This window comes from Cajanus cajan, chromosome 4 (assembly GCF_000230855.2).
Source record: "Cajanus cajan strain Asha chromosome 4, NIPB_CcT2T_4, whole genome shotgun sequence".
Taxonomy (NCBI): domain Eukaryota; kingdom Viridiplantae; phylum Streptophyta; class Magnoliopsida; order Fabales; family Fabaceae; genus Cajanus; species Cajanus cajan.
Window position 1 is genome coordinate 50,546,363 of NC_138520.1, and position 22,828 is coordinate 50,569,190.

At 35.7% G+C, this 22,828-nt stretch overlaps 1 pseudogene across 1 annotated transcript; it reads left to right on the forward strand.

The window, feature by feature from the left end:
* Positions 1–2,609: 2,609 nt before the first annotated feature.
* Positions 2,610–8,804, forward strand: LOC109807617 (cysteine-rich receptor-like protein kinase 19; annotated as a pseudogene). The gene is made up of 8 exons (XR_014433083.1): positions 2,610–4,286; positions 5,496–5,715; positions 6,944–7,081; positions 7,190–7,310; positions 7,381–7,591; positions 7,724–7,961; positions 8,057–8,210; positions 8,341–8,804. The product of XR_014433083.1 is annotated as a cysteine-rich receptor-like protein kinase 19 (transcript).
* Positions 8,805–22,828: the final 14,024 nt, after the last annotated feature.

Below are 22,828 nucleotides of genomic sequence, written 5' to 3' on the forward strand. Positions count from 1 at the left end.
ACGCTTGACGCCACCAATCTTGTACCCAATGTGAGAAAGATAGAGTGTCTCTAATTGAACGATGTCTGGCGTCATGAAGGCATGTCCGACGCAACATCAGTTATGCACTTATGTAGAACACATTTTCAAGTCATTCCACTTGAAATCCAACAAAATCCATACATGCTACAAGACATACACCATTTAGGCAGCATGAGAGACACAAATCCACCTTCAAAAACAACATGTAACCATTATATTTCAAAATTCATCATCTTTAACTCATGAGCAACTTCAAAATAAAACCCACTCAATCCACCCGTCAATTTATCTTTCTTGAATCAAGAATGTAACAACTAAACGAAAATCATCTTTTAATTCAACATGCAAACCAATTCAAACATCACAAGCTTCCTTTAACTCTTGAAGACCCAAATTCAACAAGAGGAGAAAAGATGAAGAACGAGTTTCGTACAACTCTGAAGCAAAAATCCTCAACTTCACAAGGTATAAATCACAAAGTTAGCCAATTGGTTCAGCTACAAGGAAGAAGAAGAAGAATGAAAGATCTCTCAACAAGTAGAAGAAAGGAGGTTTGAAATTCTCCAAAAAGTCCCTCACTAGCTTCTCTTTAGGATTTTTCTAAAATTATGAGATTCTGGTTTTAAGAAAACCTTTTATATTCTTCCTAAGCTAACTACTTAAATAAACTCACAACTTAAAAATACAACACAATTAACATTGTTACACCTTTCGATCCTTGTGAACATGTAAATTGGTGGACATTTATTTTTGTTTGATATACATAATTCCATTGATCAATTATCTTTTATATTAATATTTCATGATTTATTGGACAAAATTATTTTATAAGTTTCTAATTACATGTTTGTTAAATATTATTTAATTATTATAACTAAATATTAGTTGTTAAACATGTTGAATGCTTAGTGTGCTTAAATATTAATTTCTAACTTTTAAGATAAATATAATTCTTGTAAAAAATATATTATTAATTATATTTATATGTAATTTTGTTTGTGAGGCCTAAAATATATAGCTAGTTATATTTATATTTATATTTATATTTGTTTACTAGTATTTTAGTTTGTGTAGTGTACAAGATAATTATTATTTTATATAACTATGTTTATAATAAATAAATAATTTTAATTATATATTTGAATTAAATAAATAATTTAGAATTTGTATTATATTATAACAAGTAAATTTTTTTAATAAAATTATTTTTTATTATTTATATTTTAAAAAAATAAAAATGATATATTGAAAAAAATAAGAAATTTAAAAATATTGAAATAAATATGAAGAAAAAGGATGAGGTTAAAAGTTATATTAATATGTAAAATTTGTGCATAGTGATAATTTTTAATTTTTGAAGAAAAATATATTTTTTAATTTTGATATCAAATTACTATTTGTTTATATATATATATATATATATATATATATATATATATATATATATATATATATATATATATATATATATATAGATAGATAGATAGATAGATAGATAGAGATAGAGAGAGGGGGGGGAGGGGGAGGGGGAGGGGAAGAGAGATTTGTTGTAGATAAATAGTTCAATAATTTTAATATTATTGTTGATATGTTATAAATTTATTATTCAAATAGATGGGAAATTTTATGCCAAAAATATTTTATGAATTTTTATTTAAAATAATTAAATCAAACATTTTTTAAATCTTATAGTTTAAAAATAAAAATATTCTGAAAATTAGAAAAAATGAAAATAAAAAATATTCTCTGAAAATTGTACCAATTCGCGGATCTCTTCTATAACGCGAATTATGTGACTAGGTTTTATACTTTTATTCAATGTTATTTGTCTCTATTTCACGCCGCATTATCTGCTTTTACTTTCATTTCATATGTCTCTGTCACTGTTTTGGCAATTTATTGAAATGTTGTGATATGGTGAAATGCAATTTTCTGAAAATTATTTAATTGGTGCATTGACTGATATGGAAATGAAGAGTTTGATATTGCCGTTTATTTAATTGGAAACTGTTTAATAGAATAGTAAAGTAGTGGGTTGATAAATAATTAGGAAAAAGAGTATCAGTTTGATTTTCTGGGTTAGTATCCTACAGGTGGAACCTTATCATTTAATTTTCTCATCAATGACAATGAGTTTAATGAGGACAAGAGTGGATCCAACATATTATTAAACTTAAAATAAATATATTTTTTTTTAAAAAAAATAAACCTTAAAAAAGTAATTATATTTATATATTTTTTAGAGATAAACTTTTTAGATGAATTTTTAAGAATACAAAATATAGCTTTTAAATTATAATCCTTAAAAAGATTATATTCATATTAATGTATAATATATTTTTTAAGAGACATGAATCAAAAGGTTTTTTTTTTTTTTGGTAAAACATGACTTTCATAATTTAACTAGTCATTTACCAAGTAATATCCTATATTTCGATTGAGAGCTGATAAATTGCTATAAACATTTGGAATTTTTAGATTAATTAATAATGTTTTCAGTGTTGAACATTGTAGTCGGTCATATCCAGGAGGGTAGAGATGTTTCCCCATTGACTACAATTGTAGAAAAATAAAATGTCTGGTGTTAATTCTTCCGTGGACAACCTGTTAGCTTAGGTAATTTCAAGGAAGCATCCATGCTCCAAATTCCAAATCCATTTCATTAACATGAAACATCAGCATCGATCAACCAAACTTTTCCATACCCATTCATTTTTTTTCAACCTTAGTGTTTATTTTCCATTGACTTGACTTGTCTTATCACACGCAAACCGAAGACCAAGTTCCGTCATCATCAAAAGTCTTTCCACTACTCGCTTACTATTTTATGAAGGAAACGAAGAATTGTTTGGAAACCATAAGTCCGTAACGTAACAGTAGCAGATGCAGTAACACATCCATGATCCATGATCCATGATCCATGATCCATGATCCATGATCCATGATCTATGGCTTCCTTTAAGATTATGTTCCTCTTTATCCTTGTTAGGTTCCTCAGTTTTACAACTACTCAGGCACAGTATGACTCCACCCCTGTCTATATATACCATAATTGCTCCGGGGGCAACAGTACCGATGGCAGCGCCTTCCAATCCAACCTCAAAACCCTCCTATCTTCCTTATCATCTAACTCCCTCAGCAACACCGGATTCAACAACACCACAGTCCGTGGAGAAAACCCCTCGGACTCGGTCTTTGGACTGTTCATGTGTAGAGGTGATGTCTCTCCTCAGCTTTGTCAACAGTGCGTCCAAAATGCAACCCATCGACTATCCACAGAGTGCTCCTTATCCAAACAAGCTGTCATTTGGTACGACGAGTGCACTCTTCGTTATTCCAACCGCTCGTTCTTCTCCACCGCCGACACGAGGCCTAGAGTTGGCGTGTTGGACATTACCAATGTCTCAAACCAAGAAAGCTTCATGCGTTTGTTGTTTGACACCATAAACACAACTGCAGATGAAGCAGCTCGTGGTAATCGTGAGGGGAATAAGTATGCCACAAAGCAAACAAACATAACTGAACTTCAGAGCCTTTATTGTCAAGCTCAGTGCACTCCAGACCTGTCACTCCAAGATTGCAGAGGATGTTTGAGTGGAGCGATAGGGGACCTTCCATGGTGCTGTCAAGGGAAGCAAGGAGGGAGGGTTCTATATCCCAGCTGTAATGTCAGGTATGGAGTGTACCCCTTCTATCTTTCCACACCAGCACGGGTTCCCGCAGATTCAGGATTTTCAGATGAAGATCCAACTTATCTATACCACAATTGCACAACTAACACAACTTCTGACAGCGCTTACAAAAAGCATCTCAAGACCCTCCTCTTTTACTTGTCTTCCAATGCTACCCATGGCAATAAATTTTATAAGATAGGTGTGGAGAACACTGTGTTTGGTCTCTTCATGTGCCGCGGTGACCTTTCCTCTCGCCTCTGTGAACAATGCGTCCTCAATGCAACCCAAAAAATATCGCTGGAGTGTAATTCGTTTCAAGAGGCTATAATTTGGTACAACCATTGCATGCTTCGCTATTCCTATCGCTACTTCTTCTCCCAACTCCAAACAAGTCCAACTTTTCAAATGTTGAGTATTATTGCTACCTCCTCCAGCCTCGTCCCGAATCAAGAGTTCCTCAGTTTCACATTATCAACTATGGTAGATAATCTGATGCAGGAGATACGGGATAGTAACGAAAAATATGCGATTAAATCATCAAAGTTGAATGATCTCCATACCCTTTATGCTCTTGCTCAATGATGGAAACTTGTTGGAGACCCGGATTGATGTTGAGTTTCCTTCAAGCTCCTCCCTAGATCTTGAACTCCTTGATTCTTCCTATGCTTGGTTAAGGTCTCCTATGGAGGAGGAGGCCTTAAGACCACCACGGTTGGTGGAGAAACACTCCCAAGAGGCGCCACTCCTTGAAGAAGAGATAAGCCCATTCAATTCTCACCACACTCTTCTATGAAAGGGATAAGAGAATTGGATGCACTCAAAGAGGTTTAGGGACTTTTGGAAGAGAGAAATCTGAACTCAACTCAGAAAATACAATCTCTAATTCATCAAAAGTGTTTTACAAAGAAGGAAAAACGAAATTATAGGAGTAGGAAGCTTGGAGAGTAAGCTAGTCTTAACCATGGTTCACTAGGAACCATGGTAAGTTCTAGCTAACTACTCATGGTCTAGAGGCTTGGAGAGCAAGCTTCTCTCTTAACTTGCTTGGTAAGCTTGCTAAGGAGAAGCTTGTGCTTCAAGCTTCCAAGCTTGAGAAGCACCAAGCTATTTGGCCAAGTGTGAACACAAGTGTGAACACAAGTGTGAACACATCTAGGTGGGCGGCTCTTTGGAATTATTTCACTCCAATCACGTTTTAAAATTGTTAATTTGGTTTAGTTAGGTTCATCCAATGTGAATGGAACCTAGCTAAATCAAATCTATGAAAAATTAGGAGTAAAATGAGTCCAATATGTAAATTTTAGCCTAGGACCACCTTTTGGCTAAATTGCTAGGAACACTCTCTAGCTTACTAGAGACACTCTCTAGTTTGCTAATGCCACTCCTATTCCTACTACTAGAAAACTAAGAAAGAGTGTATTTCTAGGTTAGGTTAAATGGAGTCAAAGTGCCCAAGTAACCTACCCTAGAAACAATATACAATAGCTACTAGAAAGGAAATAAAGTGCCTCACAAATACAAAGGCAAAAATACACCTATACAAGTATCTACTATATACAAGGTACAAGAAATCAAACTATACAATATATTTACAATAGAGACTATGAGACTAAAAAGAGGAATCATACTCAATACTCATATTGAGCATAGGTCTAAGAAGCACCTCCTCTATAGAAGCCTCCTCTAGCCTCCTAACCATGGACCTAGTTAAAGGCCCAATGGTCTTCAAGTGTGAGCATCCTTGGATCATCCTTCACCCTTCTTGGTCTTACATCTTCCAAAGGGATCATTGGGGATTAGATTTCCATCACTCAATGTACGCAGGATTTGTCTAGCGATGATTGCGCAAGCTGTCTGCAAGATATACGTAGACAAATCCCATGGACTCGCTTGGGAAGCGCAGAGGGAAGAGTTCTATATCCGTGTTGCAATATCAGGTTTGAATTTTTCCAATTTTACAGGGTAGGTGATGTAGCTCAATCGCCATCACCAGGTAATCCTTCTCCACCGGCCTTTAAAGGTAAAGTCGACCAGGTAGTTTTTTCTTTTTTTTTTTATAAGTGTATTTCAATGCTTTGAAATTAAAGTGAATTATATTTTATTTCTTAAAATTGTTTATTCAGTTTATTAAATTATTAGAATTCAACAACAATTCATAAAATTGAGGATCATTTCTCCCATTAATCATCATCCCTTCGTCATTCCTTGTCAACTTATAACATCAAACATACTTGTGTGGCATGTTTAACGGTGTTGGTATGTTAGTCTACACTAGGCAATACAACCATAACATATCTCTGTCACTACTAGAAAAACAATTTGAAGATTCGGGTTTAGTTTTATGGGTGATGGGTTTGGAGTGGGGAAGAAGCCGAGGGGGGTTGGGATATGGGAGTGGAGTCCGGGGAGGAGAAGGTGGGTGTGTTGTGCAGAGGGTGAGAACATGGGTTGTGAGGAAGCAAGGATAGGGAATACTTTAACACACATGGAAAACCAATCATAGCAATCATTTTGTCAATATTCTCTTCCTTCTTCTAGAGGAAGCAAGGATAGGGAGTACTTTAGCACATGATTCATTTTTCTAGTCCTTTGAAGATGTATCAACTCCTTCTGGTGCCTTTTTTATTTTATTTTATCTTCACCGTATAAATTGTGCAACATTGTCTATACTAATATCAAGGCCAAAGTTCTCATATTTCTTTGGTATTAATGTGTTTCTAATATGATATTTTTTTTACTATCAAATATAACATCATCAATGTGTTCTCATAATGTCAAATAGAAGTTTTTTCCTTATTATATATTATTAGTGAAAATAGACACCCATGCCTCACCATAAAAGAAATAAAATAAAAATAAATGAAATTAAAAAATTTGCAGTTAACTTCAAAATATTTGAATAGGTAAACAAATTAGTTAAAAATAAAAAATAATAATAATAAAATAAAATAATTAAAAGATAAAAAGTTCAAAATATATATATAAACACCACAATAGAGTATCCCTTATTCTACCTTAAAGTTTTCAATGTTTAAGTGACTTGATTTAGTTTAATTATTTAGCAAAACTCTTAGCTCGGTCAAAGTGTCCGGTGCCTATATTGTAACATGGACCAGAACGAGTCATTATTTGGTGGAAGTCAGTCACTTCTTATGTTATTACCAACATATTATGACTTATCATGATTAATATTGTGTATTTATTATTCTATGAAAGCTACAGTGTTGCATATGTTGATTGATTTGCAGAAAAAAGAAAAGGCCAATTGCGAAGAATGTTCGTGATTATTGTACCCACGATTGTCTCGGTGACACTTTTCTTTCTAGGCTATTATTTAGTAAAGCGAAAAGCGAAAAAGAGCGTTAAGACTATTCTTAAAGAAAATTGTATGTGTTATTAAAGAAAATCATGTTAAACAGGTGTCTTTTAAAGTTTGAATAGATCATTAACAACTTAATTAATTTTGCAATTTCAATTGTATATATTTGATTCAGTTGGTCCTGAGAGTGTTACTTTAGAGCCATTGCAATTCGATTTTGCGGTAATTAAAAAAGCAACTAACAACTTTTCAAACGAGAATAGGATTGGAAAGGCGGATTTGGAGTAGTTTACAAGGTGAGATAACGTGGATCATATATAGTTACTTTTGTGTTTTTATTTTTCATATAAATTATTTTGTTTTTAGGGCATTCTTCTTGATGGACGACAAGTAGCAATAAAGAGACTTTCAACAAGTTCTAAACAAGGAGCAAATGAGTTCAAGAATGAAGTTTTATTGATAGTTAAGCTTCAACATCGAAATCTTGTTGCATTCATCGGCTTTTGTCTTGAAGAAAGGGATAAAATACTTATTTACGAATATGTGCCGAACAAGAGCCTTGACTATTTTTTATTTGGTTTGACACTTGTCACTCTTAAACTCCTTAATTAGTTAATGTTTGAATTGTGTATTTCCAAAAAAATTGATTTAATGTAACTTATAGATTACAAAACATGTTTCATACTTACATTTCTCAATAACCATGTAGATCCTTAGCAACCAAAGTTGTTAAGCTAGTATGAACGTTACAATATTATAGGAGGGATTGCTCGAGGAATTCTATATTTACATGAACATTCCCGACTCAAAGTCATACATCGTGATCTTAAACCAAGTAATGTTTTATTAGATGAAAATATGATTCCAAAAATTTCAGATTTTGGTCTGGCAAGAATTGTTGAAATAAACCAAGACCAAGGGAGTACAAATAGAATTGTTGGAACATTGTAAGTTTGAAACAATATACTTCGTTATACTTTTATTTCTTACTTCCTCACATGGTTTGTTTTCCTTAAATTAATATTTTTTACTTTATTTGTAGTGGTTATATGTCTCCAGAGTATGTAATGCTTGGACAATTTTCAGAAAAATCAGATGTTTTTAGTTTTGGAGTGATGGTTTTAGAGATTATTACCGGGAAAAAAAATTTAGGTTCTTATGACCTTCATCATGTTGTTGATGGCCTCTTGAGTTATGTGAGTATAATAATCTTCTAAATATTTGATTCCTATACATTATTGTTGATATGTAACATTTTAAATTATCACTCAAATTAATTCAATTAACATGTAGTAACTTATATATGATTTTGACAAATTGTTACAGGTTTGGAGGCAGTGGAGTGATCAAACACCGTTAAGTATATTAGATCCAAGAATTAAAGAAAATTATTCTGAAATTGAAGTTATTAAATGGATTCAAATTGGCTTATTATGTGTTCAGCAAAATCCCAATGATAGACCAACTATGGTAGCAATTGCTTCATATCTTAGTAGTTATTTAATTGAATTGCCAAGTCCACAAGAACCTGCATTTTTCTTACATCGTAGAAGTGATCCAAATGCATTTGTAGAAGAAGAAAATTCCAAAGAATTTCTCCATGCTTCCGCTTCATTATCTGTTAATGAAATGTCTATAAGTCAATTTCTTCCTCGATCGTAAAATATTATCCTTTTGAATGTTGTTTTTTAGAATTACAATGTGTATTGGCTAGTCTTGGACTATAAAGAATATTATGTGATGTAATAAATTCTTAATATCTTTGTTGAGAATTGAGCACAAATTAAAAGATATGTTGTGAACTAATATATATTTATTATGTTAATTTTTCTTGATTAGTTCTTTATCTTATGATAGGCTAGTCGGAATCTGAAAAATTCCAATCTTACCCATAGATGGTTTACCTTCGGTTTAAAAATCTCATCAACTTTGGCACGCTTGAAAATCGGACTAATCCTCCATTTGATGGTTTTGAAAAGAGTTTGAAGGAGTTACCACCGATATTTTACACAAAACATTGGAAAAATAAAGGTTTTTGAAAATGTCAATTTTGACCTTCACAGTCAAAGTTGGGTTTGGGGATCGATTACGTGTGGGGAAGGTGTTAAGCACCCCACGACGCCCTAGCTCAATACCTTATGACAAATTTAGCGTAATAATGATGTAATTAGATTTCTACCCCTTTTATTTTATTAAATGTACAATGAATTACATCATCCCTATTTTACAACATGCATATTACTATATTATCTACATGGTGCCCAATCTATTGCATGCAAGTAGAGCTATAAATAAAGCAAATAAAGAGAGGGAAAGAAGAAGAGAAAGAGTTTAGAAACTCCAAAGGAAGATTTTATAAATCTCTTCACAAATTCGTACAGGAGCACTTTTTTGGTAGCCTTTCATTCTACAAAGATCTCACTATCACTCAGAAATTTTAGAGAGAGGAGAAGAATTCAATATGTCAGGTGTGTGTGGGAGAATGAGCTTTGGGCATACTTTTATAGGCATCCCAGGAAGGGGAACGACCATTCCGCACCTCAAAACAACACAAGATTAGGGTTTTAGGAACGACCATTCTGGGTAGCCATTTTACACTAAAGAGTTCTATTGGGAATTGTAGACACCCAATTTCGTCCGGGGGGCATACAAACAAGATAGGCATCAGAGGGCCCAAAAACTCAAATTAACTTTTTTTAGTGGCCCGGAACGGGCCGTTCCAAAATCAAAACGGGCCGTTCTCAAGTTCGGAACGGGCCATTCTCGAATTGGAACGGGCCGTTCTGAGGTTTCTAAAAGGCCTAAAAAATGTAGGTTGGAACAGGCCGTTCTAGACCAGAACGGGTCGTTACAAACCAATGAAAGGGCCTAAAATTTGTACCCCAGAACGGCTGTTCTCATTTCAGAACGAGTCGTTCTAGTTCCCCGGAACGGGCCGTTCTGATTTCAGAACGGGCCATTCTAGGGTAAAAAAATGATACATAACGTTTGGATTCAAAACGGGCCGTTTTGAATCCAGAACGGGCCGTTCTGACCCACATCTGATGCCTATAAATTGAAATCTCGGCCACATTTCTCAGGATCCCAAAAATTTCGTCCAGCACTCCTTAGAGCTCGAAATTTCTCTCTTTTTTTTCTCTCTCTCTCCTATTGTATTTCTTGAGTTTTGTGAGGCATTTGTGTAGTGTGAAAGGTTGCCACAAAGCACCTAGAATTTCCATATTGGAAGATTTAACAAAGCTTGCTATGAGGTATTTCAATTAATCTTCTTCTCTCTCTTTTATTTCTTATTTTTGATAAATATTGTTATAATAAAAGCAATCATGTAGATATTTTAGAGTTAATTGTTTAATTTAAATTTCAGGCATGTAAATAGTCACCAATAAAAGGGGATTTAATATTTATATTATTATTGTTTATAATGTTAACCTCGTCATAATGTACCGATTAAGGGCGTTGTAGGGGTGCTTAATACCTTCCCTATACGTAACCGACCCCCGAACCTAATTCTGGTTATCAAGGCCATTATTGGACCTTTAAAAATCTTTTCTTTTTCCAATGTTTTGAGTAAAACATTGGTAGCGACTCCATGAACCTATTTTCAAAACCATTAATTAAGGATTAGTCTAGTGTCCGGGCATTCCTTAATCATTGAGACTTTTAAAAGGATGTATAAACCATAGGTCGCAAGATCGGAAATTTTTGGGTTTTGACAGGAATGACCGTTCCAATGGTGGGAACAAACGTTTTGAGCTTGATTAGGGTTTTGACCCTTTTTTTAGGAAGAAACTCCTCCTAGGCTTCATCAGTAACGACCCACCTTAGGTCGTCACATCAACAACCAATATGAAAACTAAAATAGAATAATATATAATAAAGAAAATAGAGCAAAGGCCAGCTACACTAGAGTGCAAATATACAATAACGTATAAATTATTTCCATAATATAAATAAAATTTTATAAAAGAGTCATCATCCGTAAAATTATACAGTCATCCAAAAAGATAATGAATATACAATATCATGAAGACATCAAAATAAGACACCCTAGGTACTGGTCGAGCTCTAAGTCTAGCCACTTCTCAAAGCAGCTACCAAAAGACTCCTTGCCATCCCAAAGCCTCACACCTGATCTGCTCCCCAACATAGTGAGATCATCACAGTCCACATCACGAAAATATAAGGGTTAGCACGTATAAAACCAACCATAGTACAATATGAATGAAATATCATCAAAACAGATATTCATCAACAACTTTTATCCATGCCAAGGGAATGACAACATTATTACGTGTCTATCTCCATACCAATATAAACCAAATCAAAATCCAATGAATACATATCCACACCAATGCATACATAATCAATAATAATGAAGAATCTATAACCAATGTATACAATCCATACCAAATGCATACATATTCCACATCCAAACCAAAGTCACACCACTGTATAATTCCATGAAGTAGCCAACACATCCAAACCAAATGTTGACCTCAACACATCCAAACCAAGTATTGAATTTGTGAACAAGTCACTTGCCCATGTCACACACCTAACCTCTCATGGAAAATATACTGTTGGGTTACGTTGTCATGTAACCCTGGTGATCGCGGCCTCTTCATTCATCGGTATGACTCGGCCTTTCCCCCACACCGGTAGCAAATAGAATACTTAGAGGAGTACTTCAGAATTCACCTAACATCTGAAGTGGGTCATTATATAATCTTTGGAAAAGTTCCATATTGGAATCCTCACCATGGGACTCCCAAATTTCATATTTTCCCAAAGACTATATCCTGATCTCACCAAGAGATCTCCCAATCCATACCATAACCTTACTCCTCTAAGTCGTATTAGCTTTCCAAACCAAACACACATAACATATTCCATAATTACATACAAACGCTTCCACAACCATGCCAAATTACTCAATATAACAATATAAATAATTAAACACCCAAAACAACTATCAACTTAACCAAATCACTCTTTGTGAAATGACAATCTTCACATAAAATAGTGTATTAAGAGTTATACTACTCCTATCATGCTTATCTTTATCTCATATGAAAGCTAATAAGATTTCCTACAACTCTTATGAGACATCAAGTCCTAATTCCATCATCTGCTTTGTTAAAAATTCTAAAAACCGTAACAACTATAACCAATGCTAGTAGCTTGACCCTTGTTCACTAAAATAGTCATATCTGAGTTATAGACCTCCTTTTTGGGTGATTCCAATGCCATTGGAAAGCTAACATCCAAGGCTACAACTTTCATGAAGACTTAAAGACCAACATATGCACGCCCGGCACATTAATATCCCGCTCGGGATAAAACTCAAATAGAGACCTACAGAGGTCTCAGCGCCCGGCACAATTATCCTACGCCCGACGCAATTCCATACAAAGACTCCCATTGAGTCTCCATGCCTGGCGTGCTCAGATCACGCCCAACGCAATATCAGTAACCAAAACTACAAGGCACACGTCTGATAGTGCGCCCAGCATGGTTCTCCCCACGCCTGGTGTGATTCACCTAAGGATTCCCATTCCAAATAGCGCCGACGTGACTAGCCTCGCGCCCGGCGTGATTTGAAAATGGTGGTCTTGGATGACTTCATGCTCGGCACCAAAATGTGCCTGCCGCATTTACTACCAGAAACCCTCAAAAACCTCAAAAATTTCTTTCCAACATGAATCCAATTCAAATTACACGAGTTTAAAACATTGCAAAGCATAAATACTATCCAAAAACAACATATTAAGCAATGAAATCAAGTCTTAACCACTAATTCATGGAAATCATGAAGAAACCCCAACCAAAATCCTTCCCCCTCAATCATTCTTAATCATGCATAAATCATGGAATCAATGTGATATTTTAAAACCATACACACCAAATTAAGTCTTATAAGTACTACCCTTGCATTAGAAACTTCTGAAATGCAAGAGTTGGACAAAACTCTCAAATCCCAACTTAAACTTTAATCCTCCTTTTCAAGGATTTAGAGGCTGAATTTCTTGAAACTCTAGTTGTGAAGATTGATCCTAGCTTGATAAGCTTCCCAAATGTGTTCTCAGCTTCCCTCCGGACCAGAGCCTCTCTCTCTTCTTCCTCACTCTAGAAATTGTCTCTGTTTAACAAATGAGACCCTCCGGTCCTAAGTCCCTATATATATAGCCATTTTCCAAAATTTCCAAATTTCACCCTTAGCACCTATTCACCTCAAATATCTTATTCCTTGCAGTATTTCAACTTCCTAAGCTCTAAAACAACCTCAAATTCACTTAGAAAAACCAGATTTATCTTAGATTCCTATCTTTCAATCTCTTATCTGTCCCATTCCTTTCTATTACAATACTCACAACTCACCACCATATGAAATGCAACATATATCAACACACAAACAAACATCATCTTCAGATACATATGCCTGGAATAATGAGTTGTATGCCATAATACTTCACTTAACTAAGATGAGAAGGAAGGTGATCAGTCTTCTTCCCTCTTATTACCAATTCAGTATAATGGTGTACAATGCATCATTCACCACATTCATGATACACATGCTTATATAAACATCTCAAAACAACGATATCTCGTTCCATACTACAAAATCACTACCATGTCCAAACAACTAATCAAAATCACATAATTATACAACATGCACAAGGATAAGTACATTTCAAATCCACACCTCCAAATCCATATAAGCAACATACACATATATACTTACATACATACATATATATATATATACTAAATAGCTCGACATTTCCATGACATTACAACTCTCCCTAACAACCAAAATTTTCGTCCTTGAAAATTCACTCACTCAAAAATAGATATGGGTATTGATCCTTCATCCTATATTCCAACTCCAAAGTAGCTTCATTAGTAACGTCATCCCAAATAACCTTTACCAAATTGAAAGATTTACCACGCAACTGTTTAACTTTCTTATCTACCATTGAGACTGGCTATTTCTCAAAAGTTAAATTATCCTTAACTTGCACTGCCTCTGATTCCAAGACATGACTTGAATCGTGAATTACTTTCTCAGTTGTGAAACATGGAATACATCATGCAAATTAGACAGGAATGGAGGTAATGCAATCTGATATGCCACTGATCCAATCCTCTTAAGAATTTGATACGACCCAATAAACTTAGGATTCAATTTCTTAGCTTTAATAGCCCTTCCCACGCCTATAGTAGGAGTCACTTTCAAAAACACATGCTCTCCCTCTGAAAACTCCAAAGGTTTCCTCCTCTTGTATGCATAAGACTTTTGCCTACTCTGAGTAGCTTTCATTCTTTCCTGAATTTGTTTCACTTTTTCGGTAGTCTGTAAAATGATCTCTGGCCCCACTATCATTGATTCTCCCTCTTTAAACCAACACAGAGGTGTTTGACACTTCCTCCCATACAGAGCCTCAAATGGTGCCATTCCTATACTTGCATGAAAACTGTTATTATAAGTGAACTCTACCAAAGGCAACATTTCTTCCCAACTCCCTAGTTGATCCAAAATACAAGCCCTCAACAAGTCCTCCAAAGATTGGATAGTCCTCTCAGAATGCCCATCAGTTTGTGGGTGATAAGCAGAACTGAGTCTTAACTTAGTCCCTAACGCCTAGTGCAAACTCTGCCAAAATCAAGATGTAAAACGAGGATCCCTATCAGAAATGATACTAGAGGGCACACCATGTAATCTAACAATTTCCTTGACATTCAACTAAGTTAACTTTTCCAAGGACCATTTTACATTCACTAGAAGAAAATGAGCACAATTAGTTAATCTTTCCACAATCACCCAAATAGAATCACAATTCTTAGCAGACCTTGGCAAGCCAACAACAAAATCCATGGCGATACTATCCCATTTCCATTCTGGCACTTCCATCATCTGTAACAAACCTCCTTATTTTTTATGTTCTACCTTAGCTTTCTGACACACAATGCAAGATGCAACATACTCAGCTACCTCCCTTTTCATACCATTCCACCAAAACATTTTCTTCAAATCTTGATACACCTTTGTCATTCCCGGATGTACACTCAACTTGCTCTTATGACCTTCTTCAAGTATCAACTTCTTCAACTCTTCACCTTGTGGAATACAAATTTTGCCCTTGTACCTCAAAACTCCATCCATATCTTGTTCAAATCCTTCAGCTTTCTCAAAACCCAACAACTCTCTAACATTATTCAAACCCGCATCTTGAATTTGTTTTTGTTTTACCATCTCCAAGAAATCACTAGTAATGGTAGTCATACTACAACTAACAAAATCTGGAGCAACCAAAACATTAAGATTCATATCCTTTAATTTCTCTACCAACTCCATCTCTTTAACCATCATGTAAGACATATGAAGAAATTTTCTTCTCAAAGCATCTGCCACCATAATCGCTTTACCTGGATGGTACATTAACTAAAAATCATAATCTTTCAAAAACTCAATCCACCTCCTTTGCCTCATATTTAACTCCTTTTGATCAAACAAATATTTCAGACTCTTATGATCACTAAACACATCAAACTTTGCTCCATAGAGATAATGCCTCCAAATCTTCAAAGCAAAAACCACCGCAGCCAACTCCAAATCATGCGTAGGATAATTCCGTTCATGAGTCTTTAACTGCCTAGATGCAAAGGCCACAACCTGTCTATCTTGCATAAGAACACAACATAAACCTTGATGAGATACATCACAATAAACCTCAAAAGATTTATTAGGGTCTGGAAGAATTAACACAGGAGATGACGTCAACTTCTCCTTTAACTCTTGAAAACTCTTCTCACACTCCTCCGTCCATACAAAAGGATGATCCTTCCTGGTCAACTATGTCAAAGGCATAACTTTTAGAAAATGCTTCTATGAATCTCTTATAATAGCCAACCAATCCCACAAATCCTCTAACTTTAGTAACTGATTTCGGACGCTCCCACCTTAAAACCGCTTCCACCTTAGTAAGATCAACCACAATTCCTTATGCAGAAATAACATGACCCAAGAACTTAACTTCAGATAGCCAAAACTCACATTTTGACAACTTTGTAAATAATTGTTTCTCCTTCAACACCTGAAAAACTATCCTTAGATGTTCTCTATGTTCCTCCGTAGATCCCGAATAAACCAAAATGTCATCAATGAACACCACAACAAACTTATCCAGAAAGGGTCTAAAAATCCTGTTCATATAATTCATGAAAATAGCTGGAACATTCGTCACTCCAAAAGGCATAATGACATACTCATAATGGCCACACCGAGTCCTGAAAGAAGTCTTTGGTATGTCCTCCTCCTTTACCCGAATCTGGTGATACCCAGACCTCAAATCAATCTTGGAGAAAATAGAAGCTCCCCTCAATTGATCCATTAAATCGTCTATCCTTGGCAATGGATACTTATTCTTGATTGTCAACTTATTTAATTGCTTGTAATCCACACATAACCTCACACCACCATCCTTCTTTTTTACCAATAACATAGGTGCTCCCCACGGAGACACACTAGGTCTGATCATCTGCTTTTCCAAAAGCTCCTCAACATGCTTCTTCAATTCAGACAACTCCGCTGGTGCCATTCTATAAGGAGAAATGGACACTGGTCCCGCCCCTGGTATAAGATCAATACTAAACTCCAACTCTCGCTTTGGTGGTAACCCTGGAACATCATCCGAAAAAACCTCTAGGAAATCTCTAACAATATCAATTTTATTTAACAATTTTTTATTCTCTAAACTGATGAAAAATAAGATCATAAACCCAAGAGCTCCATGTTTCAACAAACCATCTACCTGTCCACTAGAAATAAATCTCTCTTGTTCAACAATAGGAAAGATCAATCACCTCTCTGAACAATCTATCAAAATCCTATTGGAAAAAATCCAATCCATCCCTAAAATCACATCCAAATCAAATAAAGGTAAACAAAATAAATTCACTTTATAACAATGCCCTTCCACTTCCATTGGACATTTCAAACAAACCTTAGAAGTCAAAACATAACCTGAAGCTGGAGTAGAAACGACTAAATCCACACACAAGGAACTCACAACCAAATTTAACCTTGCCACACATTCATAAGAAATTAAAGAATGTGAAGCACCAGAATAAAATAGAAATATCATTACCATCAGCTTTACCCTTTCCCTTTACCAACTCAGATGACGTTTCAGCTTTAGCACCTGTTAAAGCAAAGACACGACCTGCTGCAGTAGGCCGATCCACTTTCTGGTTCCCTCTAGTTGGAGTATTTCTTACATTGCAATCCTTAGCCATGTGACCCACCTTGCCACATTTAAAACACGCATAATCCTTTATAGGACAATTCCTCATCATATGTGGGCCTCCACATCTGTAACATCTATAACTCTGAACAACTCCTATAGTAGTAGTCCCCATTGGCTTCTTATTAGCATTCCCCTTCTGAAACACAAATGGCCTCTTTTGGGCATGTTTTCCCTTTCCAAATCCAGATGATCCCTCTAGACCCTTTGCCACTTTATTTCCTCCTTCAAATCTCTCAACTATTTTTTCCTTTTCAACCAGAACTGGGAACTCCACAATTCCCATAGGAACAATAGCCTTTTTCAACTCATACCTCAAGCCCTCAATGAATTTCTTACATCTCTAGGCTTCAGTGATAGCTTGAGAATAGTACCTAGCCAAGTGTTCAAACTTGACCACATACTCTTGTACTGACATATTCCCTTGTTGTAGTCTCAAAAACTCAGCTTCCTTAGCATACCTAGCGTTATTTGGAAAATATTTATCTAGCAACACCTTTTTGAAATTTTCCCAATTTACCGCTTTCCCTCTAGCCTGCATCATAGTCTGAGCACCCTTCCAACAGAAACTAGCCTCACCCACCAACATGTAAACAACATATACTAGCTTCCTCTCCTCAAGACAATGCATCACCATAAATATTTTCTCCATCTCCTCAATCTACTGGTCAGCAACTTCAGGCACATCCACACCTGTAAATAGAAGAGGAATCCCTTTTATGAACTCTGACAAGCCCCTATACTCATTAGGTACCTCAGCCCTAGCTGCTTCAGCTGAAGCCTGGTTGGTCTCCATCTGAGCCAACAAAGTATTTTGTTGTCCAATAGCAACAACAATTAGCTCCATAGCCTGAGCAATCTGCCGCTCATCCATGCCTGAAGAAGGATTAGAATGGTTTCCCCTACCAACCAACCTAATCAAGATAAAAGATCAAGGAACCCATGAGTTTACACTAAAACACATAAGTAATTCCTTTTCAAAATCCATTTCCTCACAACATAAACATAATAAGACCATTTCCCACAAACTCCTAAAGAGACTTGACCAGCTCTGATACAAACAAGTGTAACGACCCACCTTAGGCTGTCACATCAACAACCAATATGACAACTAAAATAAAATAATATATAATAAAGAAAATAGAGCAAAGGCCAGCTACACTAGAGTGTAAATATACAATAACGTATAAATTGTTTCCATAATATAAACATGATTTTATAACAGAGTCATCATCCGTAAGATTATACAGTCACCCAAAAAAATAATGAATATACAACATCATGAAGACATCAAAATAAGACACCCTAGGTACTGGTCAAGCTCTAAGTCTAGCCACTTCTCAAAGCAGCTACTAAAAGACTCATTGCCATCGAAAAGCCTCACACCTGATCTGCTCCCCCACATAGTGAGATCATCACAGTCAACATCATGGAAATATAAGGGTTAGCATGTATAAAACCAACTATAGTACAATATGAATGAAATATCATCAAAACAGATATTCATCAACAACTTTTATCCATACCAAGGGAATGACAACATTATTACGTGTCTATCTCCATACCAATATAAACCAAATCCAAAATCCAATGAATACATATCCACACCAATGCATACATAATCTATAATAATGAAGAATCTATAACCAATGTATACAATCCATACCAAATGCATACATATTCCACATCCAAACCAAAGTCACACCACTATATAATTCCATGAAGTAGCCAACACATCCAAACCAAATGTTGACCTCAACACATCCAAACCAAGTGTTGAATTCATGAATATGTCACTTGCCCATGTCACACACCTAACCTCTCATGGAAAATATACAGTTGGGTTACGTTGTCACGTAACCCTGGTGATCGCGCCACTTCATCCATCGGTATGACTCGGCCTTGCCCCCATACCGGTAGCAAATAGAATACTTAGAGGAATACTTCAGAATCCACCTAACATCTGAAGTGGTTCATTATATAATCTTTGGAAAAGTTACACATTCGAATCCTCACCATGGGACTCCCAAATTCCATATTTTTCGAAAGACTATATTCTGATCTCACCAAGAGATCTCCCAATCCATACCATAACCTTACTCCTCTAAGTCGTATTAGCTTTCCAAACCAAACACACATAGCATATTCCATAATTACATACAAACTTTTCCACAACCATGCCAAATTACTCAATATAACAATATAAATAATTAAATACCCAAAACAACTATCAACTTAACCAAATCACTCTTTGTGAAATGACAATCTTCACATAAAACAGCGTATTAAGAGTTATACTACTCCTATCATGATTATCTTTATCTCATATGAAAGATAATAATATTTCCTACAACTCTTATGAAGACATCAAGTCCTAATTCCATCATCTACTTTGTTAAAATTCTAAAAACCGCAACAGCTATAACCAATGCTGGCAGCTTGACCCCTGTTCACTAAAACAGTCATATCTGGAGTTATAGACCTCCGTTTTGGGTGATTCCAACGCCATTGGAAAGCTAACATCCAAGGCTACAACTTTCATGCAGACTTAAAGACCAACATGCTCACGCCCCGTGCATTAATATCCTGCTCGGCACAAAACTCAAACAGAGACCTACAAAGGTCTCAACGCCCGACGCAATTATCCTATGCTCGGTGCAATTCCAGACAGAGACTCCCAATGAGTCTCCATGCCCGGCGTGCTCAGATCATGCCCAACGCAATATTAGTGACCAAAACTACAAGGCATATGTCTGATAGTGCACCCGACATAGTTCTCCCCACTCCCGGCGTGATTCACCCAGGATTCCCATTCCAAATAGCGCCCGGCATGACTAGCCTCGCGCCCGGCGTGACTAGCCTCGCGCCCGACGTGATTTGACAATGGTGGTCCCTGATGAATTCACGCCCGGTGCCAAGAACTGCGCCCAATACATTTACTACCAGAAACCCTCGAAAACCTCAAAAATTTCTTCCCAACATGAATCCAATTCAAATTACACGAGTTTAAAACATTACAAAGCATAAATACTATCCAAAAACAACATATTAAGCAATGAAATCAAGTCTTAACCACTAATTCTTGGAAATCATGAAGAAACCCCAACCAAAATCCTTTCCCCTCAATCCATCCTTAATCATGCATAAATCATGGAATCAATGTGATATTTCAAACCCATACACACCAAATTAAGTCTTATAAGCACTACCCTTACCTTAGAAACTTTCGAAATGCAAGATTTGGACAAAACCCTCAAATCCCAACTCAAACTTTAATCCTCCTTTTCAAGGCTTTAGAGCCTGAATCTCTTGAAACTCTAGTTGTGAAGATTGATCCTAGCTTGATAAGCTTCCCAAATGAGTTCTTAGCTTCCTTCCAGACCAGAGCCTCTCTCTCTACTTCCTTTCTCTAGAAACTATCTCTGTTTGACAAATGAGACCCTCCGGTCCTAAGTCCCTATATATATAGCCATTTTCCAAAATTTCCAATTTTTACCCTTAGCACCTATTCACCTCAAATATCTTATTCCTTGCAGTATTTCAACTTCCTAAGCTCTAAAACAACCTTAAATTCACTCAGAAAAACCAGATTTATCTTAGGTTCCTATCTTTCAATTTCCTATCGGTCCTATTCCTTTCTATTACAATACTCACAATTCACCACCATATGAAATGCAACATATATCAACACACAAACATACATCATCTTCAGATACATATTCCTGGAATAATGATTTGTATGCCATAATACTTCACTTAACTAAGATGAGAAGGAAGGTGATCAGTCTTCTTCCCTCTTAGTACCAATTCAGTATAATGGTGTACAATGCATCATTCACCACATTCATGGTACACATGCTTATATAAACACCTCAAAACAACGATATCTCGTTCCATACTGCAAAATCACTACCATGTCCAAACAACTAGTCAAAACCACATAATTATACAACATGCACAAGGATAAGTACATTTCAAATCCACACCTCCAAATCCAATCCAAATCCATATAAACAACATACACATATATACATACATATATATATATATATATATATATATATATATCTACTAAGTAGCTCGATATTTCCATGGCGTTATATCGTCTTGGACTACTTTCGTACCTTTTTTGGCCCTCAAAGGCTACTTTTCTCGTCTTAGAAGTCTCCTGACCCTTATAGGAATAGCTCAAACAAAACTTGATGTCTGTAGTTGCCCCTCTTTACTTGTCCTTTGGGTAGCAAGGTGCTATGATTGCGCTTTCCAAAGGCAAGTAAAGACTTTGTTCAGGTCTTCAACTTCTCGTTTACATGGGGATGAGTAAGGTTGGGCATCCTTTGTTGCTTCTCCTGGCTAGTGTGGGTGCTGATGGCTAGCATGATTTACTAATGTCTTGTGGTTGAGCAGATGAGTTCGAGATTCTCCAAGCTTTTTGGGGAGTGAGTTCAAATTTTTTGAGCTTCTCCAAGCTTGGTGAGTTCATCTTTGTTGAGTTTCTTCAAGCTTATTGAGTTCATCTTTGTGGAGCTTCTCCAAGCTTGTTGAGTTCATCTTTGTCGAGCTTCTCTAAGCTCATTGAGAGGTGATGAGTTCAACATTTTTGAGTTTCCCAAGCTCGATGAGTATTTTTTGCTAGCCTCTCCAAGCCTAAGGTGATTTCCATAGTCTGGTCACCTCTTCTCTAAGGCAGGGATGTCTGACAATGATGTGAATACTTTTTAAGTAATGACCCTATGCTAATGGGCGGAAGATCATCCTTTCAATAGGGTGATCATAACTATGATGTTCTTGGTTACCCTGTTGTCAATCTAACTTGATTGGTTATCTCTGCTTGTGGCAAGTTACCTGGTTGTCAATCTGACTTGACTGGTGTCTTTGTTTGTTACAAACACTTGCCCCTTTGTTTGCATGATTCTTTCATTGTTGAGACCTCTACTAAGGATTTCTTAAGTTTATTTTTCTTAAGCTTCGGTTTTTACATAAAGAAGCTTTGCCATTTTCTGATTTGTACTTTTTTTCTTTTGTCTATCTTTTTTTCGGCTTTCTTTTTTTCTTCTGGATTTTGCCATGTTATCATACAAATGCTGAATGCTTGCTTTATTCATACAAGATGCTAATTTTCACATATTTTGAATAATCCCCCTTGGATAAAGAAAATTTTCAAAGTATGCGAAATGCTTTTACATGCATGCAATGCATATTCAATTTCCAAAGGTGGAGTTCCTCTCCTCCTTCTTACAAGTAAACTACTTTGGTTAATTAATGCTCAACAAAAATTATTTCAGCCAATTAAAGCGTTTTTAGGGCTTTATTTTGCTTATTATTCAAAAAATCCCAACTTTTGTCTAGGCTGCCCTTTACAAATTTTCAACCTAGCGGGTTATTTTTCTTTTTTTTTTTCTTTTTCTTTTTCTTTTTCAGACTTGTTCAAATTTTGACAATCATCAACAAGACACGTCATTATAACTGGACAAGAGAAGATAAAAGAAAAGATATTTTATTGATTTCAA